General features: G+C 34.4%; 1 protein-coding gene across 4 annotated transcripts in view; it reads right to left on the reverse strand.

Moving 5' to 3' along the window:
• Window positions 1–2,080, reverse strand: part of LOC126753902 (heparan-sulfate 6-O-sulfotransferase 1) — a 108,027-nt gene extending 105,947 nt beyond the window's left edge. For 3 of the 4 annotated variants that reach the window (XM_050465694.1, XM_050465686.1, XM_050465666.1), the window contains exon 1: window positions 1,703–2,080. The gene's annotated coding sequence lies outside the window, so the exon portion shown is untranslated. Of the gene's footprint in view, window positions 1–1,631 lie in introns of all 4 variants that reach the window. The other variant, XM_050465677.1, reaches the window with a different exon arrangement.
• Window positions 2,081–20,138: the final 18,058 nt, after the last annotated feature.

The raw sequence follows: 20,138 nt of genomic DNA on the forward strand, positions 1-20,138 counted from the left end.
AAAGTATGACTTTCAAAAGCTGGACAATGGAGGAGAAAGTTTCTACCTCGGCATCTTCCATACAACTTTGACGATTTGCATTCGCTAATATTTTTAGCTTTACCTCATGTACATATGTCTATTAGACAATGTTCAATAAGAATTCCTACGACTGCGGCAATACGAACCTTGAAAAATGCCAAATATTTCTGTCAATCTCCTGTATTCTATCTCGTAGTTGAACAGAAGCTGGTCGTGAAATAACGCCTATTGTGGCTGTGATTTAAAACTGCGTTCACACAGGGTCTCTTTTGTCGCCCAAAACTAATTTTTTTATAAGCGAGTGGACGAAGAAAAGACCTTTCTGCTTGTGCGTGGGTGGCACGCATAAAATGAAAATTTGTGTACAAATATGAATAATTTAATAGATATATTTTAATAAGTGTGAAGGATAAAAATGAGCTAATCAAAAATACGTTCATGCACCACATCCATGAAGCGTAAAAAAATGTGATAATGTGGTATGACCCGACTGTCGTGAGAAGAGAATCTAAGCTAATTTAACAAAGCCAGCCGACTTAACGGTAGCCATGAACACCACTACTCGAAACTCCAATAGATTGAAAGTCATTTTACATTTAAGGAACTTAATTTTAACAGAAATCTTTGATAGTACTTTTAAGCAAATTAACAGTTAATTGGCTTGCGGGATACTCATTTAGCTATGGTCATGTAAATGTCAAAAGAATACATTTAAATTTTCTTAGATGGGCGAGTGAATTAAATGTGTCGGACCCTTTTAAAAAGGAATTCACTCTAGACAATTTAAAGAGGTTTATCAAAGAATAATTAAAAGGAAGCCTTGACTATTTGTGGCATGAGAAGACTTCCAATCATAGAAAAAAATATATGAAGAATTATCTTAGAATGTTTATGTCTACCAAATTTGTGAAGATACCGCGACAAATAGGAGCTTGATTAGATCATTCAGTTTGTATGGCAGATATGTTTTAGAGTGGTCCGTTATGGCGATTCCGATAAATGAGCACTTTATTGGAGAGAGATAGATGTGTGCAAAATTTCAGTGCGTTTTCCCAAAAATATACATACATATATGTATGTATGTGCATAATTATATATTTTTAATTTACCCACCAATATATTTTCTACACATACTATTTTCCATTTAAATTGTATTTTTATTTTTTATACTATTATACACAAATAAAATGCAAATAAACATTCTACATCATTAGCATTTTATAAATTATACAACATTTTGTTAAATACTACATACATATATACATACATAAGTATGTCTACTTTGCCGGCAAGTAATAATGGCACCCATATAGTTTTCTAACAGATGCCCAATAAGCAGACATGGAGGAAAATACAATGGAATGGGACAGACAGGAGTCATATTGAAGTAAAAAGTTTTTATTTGCATGTTCTCTATTGAATATCCGCCATTCCAAGCAGATCAGCTAAGCCCACACATCACACCTATTCTTGAAATATAAAACAGAAAACACAATGTTGTATCGAAGTCACAGCATCCCGACCGATAACCTATGCATTTTCATCCTCCACTTTTTCCCATTATTTACCAATACATATGCAACTTTGTTGCCTACACTTTTTGTACGTACCAGCTGATTCGAGTGGAGCGCATAATAATCGTACTTTGTATTTGTTTTGCTAAATATATCATATTATTTACCTAATCATTAAACAAAATAGCGCCGCAGTCACTATCTATGTACACATTTCTGTTTTCATTTTTATTTACATTTCTCGTTATTGCACAATACACTTTTAAGCTTTTTATCAGCTACTTTTCGACTTCCACTTTACTAGAAAATTTGTAAACATACGATTTAGCGATTACTTGTAACATTTTATTTAGCACTGATTGATTTTAAAGCACTAGCTCTTCTTTGTTTTAGTAACCTAAAATCATTTATATTAGCACTATTTTTCATTTCAGCAGCAAGCCGTTTTTAATTATTTATATATTTCAATGATTTATACACAACGCGTAAATTATCCGCTAAAGAAATATTTTGTAGTTTATTCCACACCATGTTTTCAGCAACTGTCAAATGCGAATAGCCTCGTCTGAAGTAAACGTCAACTTGCTGTGTTGCTTTGTGCCTATTCGTCCGATCCAACGAGTACGAATTCACCAGCTATGTTGGTGAAACTGCGCATGCAGTGTTGCCACATTTTGAATTGTTTGTGTTTATGAAATACGGATATAACATTCAACTTTACTATGGCGCAAAGGCGAACGCACATATGTGCATACACATAAATACTGCGATAAATAAGGAAGAGGGTAAAAATGCTATTGGAAAATATGTGCCATTCCTAATTAGAAATCTGTCAAATTATATTTTTTAAATACAAATAAATAGCTTGAAAAAATAAATTAAAATTAATTTCCAGTTATTTTTATAAAAGAAAAAACAAAACATCTCAATTTTGTGAAAATATCTAGTCAAATATAACGCGATTCCTTACAAGAGCTTAACTTTGATCATTCAGTTTGTATTGCAGCTATATGCTATAGAGATCCGATGTCGGCGCTTCAGATTGACATGTCTAAATAGAGTCACCTCATCACACTAATCATTTAGTATACATTATATGTACTTATGTTTGTACATACTGTACAATATACTATAAAGGGTCTCCGCTGTTTACTTCTGGGTTTTACAAACAGGGTATATTATCCTGTTCAGGTTATAAAACTTAAATAGTGATAAAATAATCAATAAAAATAATAAATAGCAAATATACAATAACTAATAATAATCAACTAAGGAGTTGCCGCCACGAATTTCCGTACTAATGTCAAACAATAAAAGAACAACGTACTAAGTAAGCGAATCTGTGGTATAATGAGTCAAATGTAAAATCATATTAAGTTCAAATTTGAAATTTAGTTTACAAAACTTTTTCGCATTTTATTATTGTAAGCAACAACTAACGTTAAGCTCATTAAAATCACGAAATTTCTGAACTAATAACTTTTGGCAAGCACCTGAGGTATTGAAATGCCCTAAATTCCGCCGAATGCAAAACAATGCAAACTTTCCATTTGCTTTTGTATTCACGGATTATAAGCATACGACAAAAAAGTCATAAATCCGAATTGAAATCAAAATTGTTTTACGCACTCAACTGCAACCTGATTGCACTGGCTTGGAAAATTCATTTTCATAATTTCCTTTATCCGCTACAATTCGCAACATTCCTTCTGCCGCACACACACACACACATTTACTACTGTCTCTTAGGAGTATGGGTAAATTTTAATGACGAAATATTTTTCATTTTCATCTGGTCATAAAAGAAAACCTCTGATTATTCGAAAACCGCTGAGAATGAGAGGAGTTTAATAATTAAATACATACATATATACATATGTACATATTTTCAATGCGCTTTTTACAACACATTCGAATGAAATCGTTTAAATGCGCTTGCTTTTTTTCGTTTCCATTTTTTTTATACAAATGGACGTGTTATTGTAATGAGAAATAAGAAATTTGTTTGGTGATCTCAAAGTTTTCCATTATTTTAGTGAATAAAATAACTATAAATAAAATGGGAAGACATTGAAAGTAGTAACCGTTAACTTTGCTTCTAAATATTCTGAGATTTGTGATGCCAAATCGTTAAAATGAATTTTGGCCGTTCGATAGGCATACACACTAAAAATATTGAGTCAATTTACCAATATTACTTTACAAAAGTCGAAATCGGCGTCATGCTTTGGTTAGTCCAACTTAGCCTGGTTTACAAATGCTGGAGCAGTTTCGAAATGCATAAATGACTGCGGCCAACAACTGTAATTGAAGAAATAAGGACTTTCGACGAACAGAAACAAAACTGTGCTAAATTTAGAAAATTGAAATAATTTGAGATGCAATTTAGTCTCTTTGAGAAAAATTGTATTTTTATCGTAGCTATTGATAAACTCAACAAATATACAACTATAGTACTTTTAACCAATATTACTGTGCAATTCATATAAGTATAATACTATTTTTTTTTTTGCAAAGTAGCTGAATAAACTACAAATAAACGAAAGTAATTCACTTTCGGTTGTCCTCGTAGAGAGAATGTTGAAGAGAAATGTTCGAGTTAATCAAAAGTTATCTGAATACACAAAAGCATTGTCGAATCAGAGCATTGAATGGTTATTTGGTATTAAGATAAAGCTTTGGTCTGCATTTTTCCTAATCAAAACATAAGCGTATGTGCAGGCACATATGTACATATGTATGTATTTAGATATGTTAGTAAACTCTTGTATATTTGTATTTAGCATCAATAGAGTGAAACTGGTTCTGGAACATTATGCCGGCCGAGCTATTCGAATACGAAGGCAGAGAAGTGATATGAAGCATCTATCATTAAAGCTCACCGTCAACAAACTCATTAAATCTTATCAGTGTACCAGTGTGGAAAAGACCCTTAAAAAAAGAATCGACACACACCACCTCTTTGTCGATTTCAAAGCTGCTTTTGGCAGCACAAAAAGAAGCTGCTAGTACCAAAAGCTCCGTCAGGATCGAAAAGGACCTCTCCGAGCCGTTCGATACCAAACGAGGTTTCAGACAAGGCGACTCCCTATCGTGCGACCTCTTCACTCTACTGTTGGAGAAAATTATTCGAGCTTCAGAGCATAAACGAGCAGGTAAAATTCTCTATAAGAGTGTACAGCTGTTGATGTACGACGATGATATTGATATCATTAGCCTCAACAACCTCGCCGTTAGTTCTGCTTTCTCCAGACTGGATAAGTAAGCGAAGCAAATGGGTCTGGTAGTGAACGAAGGCAGGACGAAATATTTCCTGTCATCAAACAAACAGCCGTCGCACTCGTGACTTGCCTCCCACGTCACTGTTGACAGTCATAACTTCGAAGTCGTAGATAATTTCGTCTAAATAGGAACCTGTATTAACACCATAACTCCTGCGAACGGGTGCTACTTCGGACTAGGCGTAGCACAATTGAAAAGTAAAGTCCTCTCTCGTTGAACAAAGACCAAACTCTAGAAGTCACTCATTATTCCCGTCCTGATATATAGTGCAGAGACATGGACGATGACAACATCTGGTGAGTCGACGTTGCGAGTTTTCGAGAGAAAGGTTCTGCGAAAGATGTATGGTTCTTTGCGCATTGGCAACGCCGAATATCGCATTCGATGGATTCGATTTATTGGATTAAAATTGATACAGGTCTAGTCTTTTTCGTAGCTGTTAAATTTCAATGCGGAAGACCTGATTGTAAAGTAGTTTTCTTTTGACTAGTTCGTTCTCAGTCAAGCACACAAGGCGGCAAACGATTACCGTTCCGTCTAGCTTAATGTCCTTGCTTGGATGGCATTGCTGTTTTACATGCTAATGTTATCTAAAAACGCTACACACGTATCCACTTACGTATGGCGCCTGTCTTACAAAATTATAAAACCCAAATGTTGTGTGTTCCATTTAACGTAAAATCTTACCAGCACGATAACAAAGTTCGAATCAAATAACTTAAACTTACATCAAAACATCAAATTCTTTTTTGTTTTCAGTGCGAATGCGTAATTCTGTATATTTTACCGTTATATGCACTGTTTTACAAGTTGCAAACTGTTGCAAAAAAAAAATGATTTCACACAAAATTCTTAACGAGGGCCAACTCAGCAGTCATGATTCGAACACATCGATTTTCCGTTTGTGTCAGGTAAACCCTCAGGAACACATACTAGCATACGAGCGTCTAACATGTTTTCCGTGATTTATGGTCTTGCCGAAATCCTCTTGTTTGCATAAATTATTCAAATTCAATCGTTTAATGGGTGCAATCTCTCACTTGGTTCCATATGTAAGCTTACGTCCTTACATATACATACATATATAGTTTCCGTTGCATATACATATGTATATATGTCTGTATGTATGAAGGTGAGTGGGGAAGCCGAATCAGATCTTGTATAAATTTAGTTGGCAAAATAGAGTGCCCAAAAATTGAACTTAATACGTGTAGCAGGTGGCTAATGTATGGATTTGGAATTATTTCGGGAAAAGGATATGCAGAGCACTACCTGCAATTCGATTAGACATGCACACATTTAAATAGTTATATAGAAGACACCCGCCTATGCGTATCAGCACTTTGCAATTTTGCTTCTGATAATATGTGCTGTTCGTATATTGGAGTGATGCATCACTTTGTCAGTTCCAAAAAGGGTTTAAATATTTTTGCTTTTGACATGTGTTACGAGCCACTTTTTTATCTGGAAAAATAACCTGAAGAATTAGGGGGGTATTCTCATGTAATCACTTCGAAAAATAGATTTTTTTTTTATATTTTGACAGTAAAACCTATTGAAAACATGCAGTGAAAAATTCCGACCGAAATTCATAGTATTTGATAAGTTACAACTCATAGTCGCCGACGTGTCGTAAGCAACTGTCTACCAGGCGCCATGACTTTAAACGCATTTTTCTCGAATCATCATTTTCTGAAACTATCATGGTCCAAAAAAAAAAGTATTCAACCAAGTATTCAATTTTAAACGAAAAAAAACAAGATTTTCGTGACTTTTTTTGAAGTTCGACATTTTTGTTTTTGTTGAAATTGATTATATTTGGTAGGGACGATAGCCGCAGAACTACTGAAAAATATTCCATTAAATTTTTTTATTTCAGACAACATGAACAGCCGCTATCACCATGACCAGTGAACTACTTTTTTTTGTTGGGGACTACTTTGATTTAAAAAAAATATATATTAAAAATATAAAAAACAAAAAAAAAATTTTTTTTGTACATTTCAAAATGCAAATAAAAATATATTAAAAAATTAAAATGATTGAATTTTGTTGTCGCAAAAAAAAATTTCCTAAAAAGTGGTAAAATGTATGCATTCACATGAGAGTACCCCCTTAAGAAAGAAGTTCAACTTGATTCTTGTAAATTTATCACGTTGGCTGGTTTCCGTTTCTGACTGACTTTACTAAATAATACAGGATAATAATAACAATTATATTTAAATTCTTATGGCAACGGTACTTTTTTTTATAAATGTTTATTCAATTACAAAAATTTATAGTTTAGTGTTAAATTCTACTTTTTAGTGTTCCTTCTTTACTGCGCTCAAAAAATAATGTAACACAAACTTTTAAGTTTATGACATAAGGTATTTACAGCAATATAAAAAAATATCCTTTTACAACATTGCGCTAAAAATACGCATATAAGGGCGGTGCGATAAGTATTTAGGCAACACAAAATGATTTGCTAGTCTCAGTTAGTTCGATAAAGCGATGCTCCAACTTCTTTAATTCATATAAAAAACAAGTTTATAGAGGTCAGCAAGTTTAGAAATAGACACAGGGTTTGTCCGGCAAGTAATAGCGCCGTGACTGTACTTCGGAGCGTGCGCGCACCGACTGGATTCGGTAAAGGGCGTTCCTAGCTAACGAACGAGCGGCTGATCAGTTGTTTCTGAGCACCTAGGGAGTCAGGACAAACATTTTCGCGCAACGTGTTTCTGTGAGTGGTGCAAGCCGAAAAGGCAGCGTTCGTTAGAGCAGAGGTACGCGATTAAATTCTGTGTGAAACTCGGTAAATCGGCGACACAGACTTTTGATATGAACAAGCAGGCTTACCCAGATGTTGCTTTAGCAAGAAGTGGTGTGTTTCCGTGGCAACAGGCCTTTTTGGAGGGCCGGGAAGAGGTCGCTGATGATCTTCGCCCAAAAAAGAGAAGAATCAGTAAATCCAAAGTGAAAACGATGCTCATTGTCTTTTTTGACATCAAAGGCATCATCCACCATGAATTTGTTCCTCCTAGACAAACCGTCAACGCCATGTTTTACGTGGAAGTCCTCAAGAGACTCAAACGAAGGGTCAATCGGGTCCGACAAAATATTGCAGCCGATTGGAAGTTGCACCACGACAACGCCCTGGCTCACACCGCCTTTCTTGTGAACAGCTACCTAACCAAGGTCGGCATCACAATGCTTCCGCAGCCGCCCTATAGCCCAGATGTGGTCCCCATGGGACTTTTTTTGTTTCCTTGCCTGAAAAGACCGATTAAAGGCAAGCATTTTGCGGCGACAGAGGATGAAGTCCACGGTTTTGACTATCACTAACGCTCACGTAATTACACCGAACGCTCTTCGGCTTGCACTTAGCAAAAGGCGAGGACTGCTGTGAAGTGGTTTCAAGGTTGCGCTAGCGTTTAGAGTAAGCAAGCATGCCGACATCTCTCTCATGCTCAATATTGCATGCAGTAGATGAATCATTATGTTTTCTGAGATACATATAGCTTTAGCTATCCTCCGCACCTTCAGCTGGCCAATACGAGATCGTAGACTTTTGCCACGTCATCCTGCGTAGTAGCTGTTTTCGATTTTAGCCACGCACTTATCGAACCCCTCTCGTATGCTCCACCATTACAGGTGAGTATAGTTTCCGCTTTCTTGTGACTTGCACTTGCACACAGCCCTACTAGCAAAGCTCAGAAAACGTTTCAAGATGCAACGGAGCAAATATCTGTACTTACACTTAGATATGAAATGCATATGTATATACTTAGTATATGCACATATACATATGTATGTAATATCACATGATGCTATTACGGTACACTGACACGTAGGAAGTTATTTACTCACATATTTGCAGGTTGTTTCCCCAATAACCTCATATTAAGGGATTTTATAAGTTTTGCAGCATATTACTATAATAATAACCTTAAGCGGAATAATGCTTTAGTATGACTTTTATTACACATTTCTTTCATTACTCAATTTGCTTCAAAGAGTTTAATGTTTATATTCAAATTCAAAGAGACACTTTAGTATAGAGGCTTATCATTTTGGTTTGCTGCTTTTCATGTTGACTTAAAACAAGCCGATTTACTCAATCTTTAACATATTATAGGATAATATCTCAGTCTACATACACACAAAAACTCGAGATGAAACATCGCGGATCTCAAAGCTTCAAGTATCAATTAATTTGGTTAATTTTATCATACAATCGCAGAACTTAGCCTCAATACCTTACCTAACCTGATTTATTTGCCTGATTCCCTTTATTTTTTCACGTTCTCCCTCAAGCGTTCAGAATTTGTGCCACTTTATCCAATACTTACCGCAAAAAGAGTTGAAGTGGTGAGCAAGTTTAGTATTGCTCAACTTTTTTTTCAATTTGCAAAGTACTCCACATTAATTAAAGTCAACTTTTTTAGAACATTATAGGCATAAAGTACATACAAACATGCCGTTATTTACGCACATGCATGCATACGCACTTTTCAACCTGCCTAATGCAAGAACACACGCATTTATGTACACTCACATACATACATATGTTGCACACACACACACTTAGCCGTTACACGTGACGATGTGTTGGCAGATTTTATAGCAAACAACTTCAGTTTATAGCTCATTTTGTAAATAATCGTAAAAATAAAGCGTTTCTGCAGTGGCTGGGCCACATATTTTGAATTTATTGAAATTTATGCATTTCAGCTAGAGCACACATATACAGGGTGCGTCATCTTTTATGTCCGGCAAGTCGGGCAAGTAAACTTGTGCATTTACACTTGCTTAGACATGGTTGGCAAACCTAAAGCCAGTACAATTCTATCTGTGTGTCGATTTATGTCCATAGAGTGGCCTGGAAGATTTATATCGAAAAATCTAATATTCGCTGGAAAAATATTTATTTTTCGTAAAACAGCCACTATTGCACAAATGAATATATTTGGGTTTTACATTAGGTGAGCCGCTGTTAGAAATTCAAATTTTATATTCTGCACGACGGGTCCTCTTCAAAATTGCAGGCCTTGTGTCAAATAGAATAAAATGTTAAAATTAAAATTATTATTATAGATAAATACTTAGTTCAAATATGCTAACCACAGATTGCTGAATGAACAGCATTCCTATGAGTCCAAGTAATAAAAGCACAGTTGTTACAATAGTATATACCATGTTGTTGATAGTTTGAATGAGACTATTCGCCAAGTAAAATAGGTCTTGAAGCCTGTGCGCATATTTATATAAAATCAAAAATAATTTCCCTAATAATTTTTTTTTGCCACAAGTTATTTCTAAGTGGCGTGACAAACCGAAACTAATGTTGCAATAAGTGTATGTAAGGGAAATTTGATGCGGCCATATCGCAGCTTAGTTACTTTTCACGCAGTATTAAGTGATATTTTTTTTACAATAAAATATAAAAAAAACAAGTAAGAAAGCGCTAAGTTCGTTTGTCACCGAACATTTTATACTTTCGCATGATAAAGTGATAATCGAGATTTAATTATCTGTCATTTACATATTTTTCAAATACGTATTTTGTAAAAAATTTATTCCGCTATCATCATTGGTTCCTAATGTATATATTATACAAAGAAGGTACCAGATGGAATTCAAAATAGCGTTATATTGGAAGAAGGCGTGGTTGTTAACCGATTTCACCCATATTTCGTACATGTCATCAGGCTGTTAAGAAAATATTATATACCGAATTTCATTGAAATCGGTGGAGTAGTTCCTGAGATATGGTTTTTGGTCCATAAGTGGGCGACGCCACGCCCATTTTCAATTTTTGAAAAAAGCCTGGATGCAGCTTCCTTCTGCCATTTCTTCCGTAAAATTTAGTGTTTCTGACGTTTTTTGTTGGTCGGTTAACGCACTTTTAGTGATTTTCAAAATCACCTTTGTATGGGAGTTGGGCGTGGTTATTATCCGATTTCTTCCATTTTTGAACTGTATATGGAAATGCCTGAAGGAAACGACTCTATAGAGTTTGGTTGACATAGCTATAGTAGTTTCCGAGATATGTACAAAAAACTTAGTAGGGGGCGGGGCCACGCCCACTTTTCCAAAAAAATTACGTCCAACTATGCCCCTCCCTAATGCAATCCTTTGTGCCAAATTTCACTTTAATATCTTTATTTATGGATTAGTTATGACACTTTATAGGTTTTCGGTTTTCGCCATTTTGTGGGCGTGGCAGTGAGCCGATTTTGCCCATCTTCGAACTTAACCTTCTTATGAAGCCAAGAAATACGTGTATCATCATGATATCTCATGATATCTCAATTTTTACTCAAGCTATAACTTGCACGGACGGACGGACAGACAGACATCCGATTTCAACTCTACTCGTCACCCTGATCACTTTGGTATATATAACCCTATATCTGACTCTTTTAGTTTTAGGACTTACAAACAACCGTTATGTGAACAAAACTATAATACTCTCCTTAGCAACTTTGTTGCGAGAGTATAAAAAATTACATAAAAATGCAGTTCTTCCAGTCGTTGTTCGCGAGCTCGATTTATCATTGCGAAGAGTGATCCGTCTTCGGCGGTTGGTTTGCCTGATTTCCTGAAGGACAACTGGCAAACAAATGCTTGTATACCACTCAAAATTTACTGTTCTGCGTTGCTCCAACGGTATGATGCGACATGTCCAGCTTTTTCAAAAAATAAGCAACCATTTGCTTGGTAGTGCAACGTACACTAACTACTTTTATTGAATTCGGCTCTTCTTGAAGCACCCATACAGTCGATTGCTCTTTACTTTCATGCTCAAACGCGTAAATCCACGATTCATCACCTTTAACGATATCATGGACGGTTTCTAAGCACCGCTATCGTATTTTGTTAACATTTCTCCTATTACTGCGAATAATCTTAAATAGGGCAAACTGTTATCAAAGGTCATATATACAGAATGACCAAAAATTTACGAAAGATTTAAATTTGCCTCGATTTCAATTAATCTTTATAGTTGACAAAGTTTTTTAACTAACACTCTTCCGTCCATATATTGTGTGAAATTTTCGAAATTTTCGGCCGCCTAGTTTTCATTATTTTTGAAATATTGTTTAATAATGAAGACACAACAAAGTGGATTCACAACTTCGATCAACTGAGCAAATTCGCTGGAAACAAAATTAGCGCCTCAACAAGTTTGTCGATGCATGAGTGTCACTTAATCTATACCTATATTATGGCATCACAAAGGACCGGTGTTTCAAATCTCCAAGTGCTAACACCCGAAAATATTAACTCGACTTTGATTCGACGATGTTGAATGTTCATGCTATATCCTGCCTTACTTGTTTTGTGTTGATTTTGAAACTTCAAAATTCAAGTACAATGTACAAAGTGTAGAAATAGGTAGCATATATCTAGGCTTTTAAAAGTGATAATTGTATTTTCTACTCCGTCCAGCCCTCTTTGCTCAATTTTAAGTGAATAATTTGATGTGTGCATGACACCTTTAGTAATTACACAATTAATTAATCGCAAATGTCAATTACCTAATTAGGGAAAAACATGTTTTTTCCTGTGGACAAATATTGTTCCGTACACACATATTTATAAGTAAATTTTTGCTTTTAATTAAGCACTTGATCCGAAGCAACGTGTCAAAATAAATCGTCATTGCAATATTAACAAAATTGTTAAAATAAGTTTGGCAAAAAGAAAAATTTTGCAGTGGGTTCGAATGACGGTAAAAGCCAGCCGGCGGAAGACCTGTGACGACGAATACCGATCAAATCATGGAAAACATCGAATTAGACCGGCATGTGGCATCTCGTGACATCGCCCAGACGATGGGAGTTAGTCACCAAACCATTTTAAATCATCTGCTGAAACGGAACGAACTCGACCCATTTTTGAAGCGGATGGTGACTGGCGACGAAAAATGGATCACATACGACAAAATCAAGCGAAAACGATCGTTGGTGAATCGTCCCAAACAGTGGCCAAGCCGGGATTGACGGCCAAGAAGGTTTTGCTGTGTGTTTGGTGGAATTGGAATGGAATCATTCACTATGAGCTGCGCCCATATGGCCAGACGCTTAATTCTACCATCTACTGCGAACAACTGGATCGCTTAAAGCAGGCGATCGACCAGAAGAATTGGCCAACAGAAAGAGTGCAGTGTTCCACCAGGACAACGCCAGACTACACACTTCATTGATGACTCGTCAGAAGCTAGGGGGCTTCTACGAGGGTGTTATTATGAAGTTGCCGTTTCGATGGAAACAGATTATCGAACGAAACGGCGCATATTTGAACTAAATCCGATCGCTGTAACACTTTTTATAAAGCATTGAATAAAAAACAAAAAAGCGGAAGAGAGAATCTGATATTTCCTCTCTTACGTATACACAAATGTGTCTGTAGATATTTCACTTAATGAGACTATATATGGTATTAACAGATCTTAATCTTAGCTCAAGATATGTAAATATCTACTAAAAAATTAACAAAAAGTCAATAACGAAAAGAAATAAAAAATATAATAAACCAATCAAGACCAAATATCATCAGGAAGTTTGGTAATCTAAAATCAATGAGGTTAAAACAATAGGTAGAGAAAAATGTGAACAAATATTATTTTTTTTAATTAACTAACATCATAAGTATTTTGGCATTAATAGTTTCATTTTTAAATCATAATAACCAGTACTTTTATTTTAGTAAAAAGTTGGTTTTGGCACAAAATATTTTGCTTAAAAATTCTTTATGTGAGCAGCTGTTCCCAATTTATATCTTGCACGACGGGTCCCAATCTCGCCCTCGGCAGTTTCCAGCCTACCAGTCAAAAAGAATAAAATATTATAAAAACATAATACAAGTACTTCAACAATATCATTTTACCATAGATTGCTGAATTAACAGCATTCCTATGAGTCCAAGTAATAAAAGCAAAGGTGTTGCAATAGTAAGCGTCATATTGTTGTTAGATTGAATGAAACTATTTGCCAAGTAGTATTGATTTTAAAACCTGTGCATATATTTATATGAGGTCAATAGCAATTTTATTGTTTATTTTTATTGGTGCAACGAATTTCTGAATGTCGTGGCAAACCGAAACTAATATTGCATTAAATATATCTGCGTAAGGGGGCCTTCGAGGAATTTAATGCAAATAATATAGCTTTTTTTGTAATTCTGTGAGCAAAAATAGTAAGACCTTTTAATATATTTTTCTAGGTTGGCTTGAATTTCAGTGCCATCTGTGTCAAATGTCACATTATAATAATCATTAGTGTTTAGTATACGCTCGTCTTTCTGAAGTACGTGAAGTGCATTCGATGATTTTTACGTTGGGTGAAATTATTCAACAAAGAAGTTCCATTAAATTTTGTTTGCGGAATCAAATTTCTGGTGCCGAAACGTAATGTTGGAAAAGGACTTTGGTAATAATTGTTTATTGCAAGCAAGTGTTTTTCGTTGGTACAAATGATTCAAATAGGGTGGAGAATGCGATCACGACGAAACACGTTCCGGGCATCAACTTATGATGAACACGTCAATAAAATAAACGAATTGGTGCTAGAGAATCGTAAAGGATCGTTTTTTGTAAATATCTTGTATTTTCTGTTGACAATTTAAAAAATTAAAAATAAAAAAATCAGTTCTCTTAAGTGCGAAAAAACATAATAATGTACAGTTTATATATACCTAATAGGTATATAATGGACAATTATCTCTAATAGGTTTATAAACATAAACACTAATGGTGAAGCAACCAAAATGGTTCATCGTCGGCGAAGTCAGATAACCAAAGCATTAAATTTTACGCTAAAGATCATACGGCACTTTCATATCTCAGCAATTATTCGACGAATTATACAAAAAATTTTGTGCCGAAGATTATCTCGTTATCATTTTATCACTGTTTGGGAAGCAGACAATTACAATGCTTACTTTATTACTATTTTTTTATCATACCCCTAACATACCCATTTCCGACTCTCTGCTTTAACCTTGGCCTCATATTACCAAAATATTGAATTTCATTATGGTACATTGATTGAGTTTGTATCATAAATACCGGTACTAGCTCGAGATATCTCAAGAATATTCCCAACTTAAACCTTCCTTGCTTGTTTACTACAAAATTTGCCAACATCTCAAAGTATTTACTCGACTTTGTGCCAAACGTGTTGACTGCTTCAAAGTCTAAAGTGTCTTAGTCCTTCCTTACTTGTTTGGTATTTATTTGGAAATTTCAACTGATAAAAAGTTGTTAGCTTTATTCAAGACTTTCAGACAAATTATAATACAAAAAACTAATAACAAAACTTTACATCAAAAGGCAGATCTGAACTAGTTTTCTTTCAATAGATGTCTAAAAAAATTTGACGTAAATGAATATACTTTTGATGTTGTAAAATTCTTGTTAAATTGTGGTTTCACTGCAATACAACATGAAATAAAAAACAATCCAATTGAAAAATCCCCACTCTGACACATAGATGGCGCTACTATAATTGGATCCACATGAGTTTTAGTTAACCCTAATCTTGACGAGGCACGAATATAAATTTGACGCCTGTCAGATCATTAGCTTGTGAATTATTTCCTTTTGTGCGAAGTAACTTTTGTTATTGTGAAAAAATGCATAAGAGCAATTCCGCGTGTTGATAAAATATTGCTTTTTGAAAGGAAAAAATGAAGAGGTGATTGCCGAAACCAAGACCGAATTTTGAAACAAAGGGCAAATCGTACTACAAAAATTATATCGAAAAGTTGCATAGCCGCTATGATCAGTGAAGCACTCTTGAGAGGAACAAAAAACGAAACAATTTTTGTCAAAAAATGTATTTTTCTATGGTAAACCGAGGACTTTTCAATTGACCTATTATGTAAACGTATTCGAAACCTTACACACATACAAGTTGGCTGGAGACAAAGTGTAGAAATGCATAGCATATATTTAGGCGATTTAATGTGATAACTGCATTGACTACTCTCGACGGTGTTTTTTGCTCAATTTTAATTGAATTATGTGATGTGTGCATGACACCTTTAATAATTGTGTAATTAATTAACACATGTTCGGGGAATTTAAATCGCAAACTTCAGTGGTCTAGTTAAAATGACATGTCAAGTTGAGCGAACAACTTTTTTGCAGCAGTGAAATATTATTGCGGAGATAAATATTTATGAGCATATACATATGTATGTATTTTTCAAAAGTGAATTGTATATTAAAGTACTTCATTGAAAAAAATGTATTATTCAAGTACATTTAGCAATTGTGACAGTCATGTATCTATGGTGATTGGTGGTAGTTATTAAGCTGTAAAGTTTTCAGATATATATATTTATTTACATAGAGTTATTGACATATCAAGAGAGATGAAAAGTTGAAAAAAACGAGAAGTTTCATTATTATTAATAAATCTAAGGTTTAAAAAACATTACCTGAATACCCTATATCTACCCTATACATAGTTATATATTATACTTGTATATATATATTTGCGCTTTTAGTTTAATCTTTTAACTTTTAATAACTTATTTGAAAGATATTAAAAAACGAAAATTTAGCTTTCACTGGTGAAAGATGTATTTTAGTTAATCTTTTACACCAATCCATATTAATTTATTTCCAAGCTTTTAATTCAAATATTACTGAAATGTATCCCTACATGTAGGTTCACAAGGGAAATCACAGCTCGTACGCTTATTGAAATAAAATAAAATAATATTAAAAACATATATCTAATTACTTGATGCGCAACCTCACAACAGATTGCTCAATTACCAGCATTTCTATGAATCTAAGTTTTCCAAATGCTTTTTGTTTGTTTTGCTAACAAGAAAAACCGCAATGTTAATGAAATACCCAGAAAATGAAATTTTTTGGTAAGTAAGTAAATTTTAGCATACACATCTTTTCGAAAAAAAATAAAATGGACAAAACCGGCCTAACCTCAAAAAGTACAATGAGTTGGCACAGGCTTCTCTCCGTTTAACACTGTGCAAATAAAATAAAAAAAATCGTGCATCTGAGCCCAACCAGTTAAATTTCAAATAGTCTAAAATTGTCAAATCTCTCAAACAAAGTCCGAGCTAATTATTGTTGCGTAATTTGGAAAATTACAATGTGGGTCACAATGTCACAGTACCATTTGGCATCAAGTGACATTTTCATGTCATTAACAGCCTCAGTTCGACACAGCTGTGTGCTGAACATAAATATATGCAGTTATATATAATATACAATTGTATATGCATACATACATATATACATTTACATATATTAAGATCTTTGGAGCAACCTTTTGTTTGGTTTACTCCAAAACCACCGCTGTGCAATTAAATTAGTTGTAAACACATTTGGTCATTACCTACAAATTCTGGTACACCCAGCAGTGAAATGAATAGTCGACTTTCTTTTCCTTATACTTGTATGGAATGAGTATTTCCAGGCCAGAGTATTTCTAGAGCAGAGATTATCCAATAGACATGCGGTGAGAGTAAACATGTTAACCAACACCAATAGTCAAAGAAACTGAAAGAGGACAGGAAAGATATATCTCCACACTTTCTCCTCATTTGTCCGGGCTTCTGTAGACTGTGGTTAAAACAACTTGGTTTTCAAGCTTTCACCGGGTTTCTCTAGACTGTGGTTAAAACATCATGATTGTCAAGCTTTTAATCAAACGGGCGAATTAACTGTAATCAAATTTGCTTGCTTCAACAGATTTGTGAGAGGCTCAAAGCGCTTCATCGATACATGAGGTTCACTTACTCCTTATCTAGTGGTTATCGTAATCACAAAGGACCGGTTTTTCCGCTCTTCAAGTTCAAATGGCATCTTCGGTCAAAATCTGACCTAATTGATATTTTTTTGTTTATGAAGTTCTAGAGTTCAAAATTGGGTTTCGATATGAAATATGCCGAACTCATACTATTTTTATATAGAACAGGAAATACTATTAAAATATAGACCATTATTGGAAATGGATATATGTATATAAAATATGTAATATATTTTTCTTGATACTATACTGTATTAAGTTAGCTGTTAAATCAGTAGAATTAATAAATTGTTCCATAATATGTGTAGTCTATACAGATTTCCTGTCCATAAATTAAAGTTCTTAGCTTGTATTTTTCGGAGCAGCCTCTCTTCTTAGCGGCTGCCAAGGATTAAACCCTAAAATCTAAAAAAAAATTAAATGTTAATTCTTTAAAACGTTTCCTAGAACAAAAGCGTAACTAGCACACGCTCTTTCAATTTTATTTTGATAACTCACATATTGGCCCATATATGCGGTATAAAGTCACCCGGAAGTTCCAAAATATTTGTATTAAGTATGTATACGGAAAGGAAAAGGGTAGTATTTACCCAACTCAACTCATTTGTTACACACAGAGATACTATTATCAGGAATGGAATTTAAAATTTTTTTAAATGGGAAGTAAGCATGGATGTAGTCCGATTTCACTTAATTTCACATTCTAACATAGAAATATCAGTAGAATGTCACGTACAAGATTTGGTTGAAATTTTTCGGGCGGGTCTTGACATATGTGATTTCACCTAGAAGTGGGCTCAGCCACGCTCATTGCCTCATTTTTACCCCTCTCATACCATCACGGGTGTAAATTTAATTAATTTAATTTTTTTTTTTAATTTTCACGTTTTACCCTTTCAAAGGCCTCTGCACTGGTCTTAATATTCCTAATAAATGTGAGTATGATGTTGCACTTTTCTGGTAAAAAATTGTTTCACAAAACTAGTGCATGAAATTAATATAAGGTTGTCAAAAAAGTCTTGCGGTATTTTCGCTTGTTGGCGCTGAAAGCGCGTAGTTTTAGTTTTATTCGTCGCATCGAGTCATGCTATACCTTTTTGGAAAGCTCATTTCACGCGCTAACACCTGTTTGATTGATTGTCGTTTCTTTTAATATTTTCGCCAATAATTGTGCGATTTTAAAAAATATATTAAAAATGTAAAAAACGAAAAAATAATAATTTTTTTGTACATTTCAAAATACAAAGTTTATGGACCCGATACAGTTTCCATTTCCACCGCACAATGATGGTTTCAACGTTTTCGTTCTGGTGTAGAGGTGGTCGAAGATGCGCCACGCTCCGGAAGGCCTGTCGTCGGAAATTGTGATAAAATCGCTGAATTGGTCGAAAGAGACCGGCATAGTAGCAGCCGTAGCATCGGTCAAGAGCTGGGCATGAGTCATCAAAAATTCATTTCAATTTCAATAAAAAAAAATTAATAAAAATACCGCAAGACTTTTTTGACAACCCATTATATACTTTATAGAGTTTCCGACGCTTTCTTCTGGGTGTTACAAACATCGTGACAAACTTAATATACCCTGTTCAGGGTATAATTAATTATACTTTATATATTCATATGTATGTAAATATTAAGAAATATTAAGATATGTGCATGATGGTAACTCATTGAGATTTAACAGGTACTGAGCCTCAATGTAGTAATTAAAATAATAAAACTTCTGTTTATCTAGATTTATCTATCTAAAAAACCACGCAGTTTGCCAATGTTTTTAGCATAAATGAGTATGTATATGGATATAAGTACATATTGCTTAGAATTCGACCTTTTCTAAGTAAGTGTATTTAACACTCACCAATGAGCACTTATCACTTCACAGTCGCCTGACTTTTAGGAAATTTGCCGTACGGTCTTTTCAAATGGCTAGAAATGCTTGAAAACTGATAGCATTCACACCATTTTTGGGCGCAATAAGCCAAAACCGAAACCGAATAATAAATTTTATGAGACAGACGTGATTTGGCTACTTGCCTGCTGCTGCGCCAACAACAGATAAAAGTAAAAACATACATAAAACACAATTAGATTACTCCATGCCGCATTTGTTCCAGTTCAATGCGAATTTAATGTGCATAAAGAATAACGGTAAATTCCGAATGCATTGAACAGATGAATGTAAACTTGTGGAGCTTATATTAATATCGAGCAAAACTATTATATTATTATTATTATATTAAATAAACCAACAACATCGGCCTCTGTTGGAGATTTTTGACAAAACGTGTCATGATAAAGAAATAAAAAAATGGGTCGCTTAAGTAATTAAGAGTTTGAGAACCCTCGAAAATATAATTTGTTAGAGAAAATGAAAAATACTAACTTAATTTAAGAAACCAATGCCCGTACTAAAAAACTATTTTCTCAATTAAATCAAGAATCCATATTAAGTATTTCTCAGATAAGCTCAGCATAAATGTGATGCTGTCATACAAGAAGTATGCAATTGCAAGCACTTCTACTCCACGGCTGGCGTATAATTTTG

This window comes from Bactrocera neohumeralis, chromosome 2 (assembly GCF_024586455.1).
Source record: "Bactrocera neohumeralis isolate Rockhampton chromosome 2, APGP_CSIRO_Bneo_wtdbg2-racon-allhic-juicebox.fasta_v2, whole genome shotgun sequence".
In the NCBI taxonomy this organism is placed as follows: Eukaryota; Metazoa; Arthropoda; class Insecta; order Diptera; family Tephritidae; genus Bactrocera; species Bactrocera neohumeralis.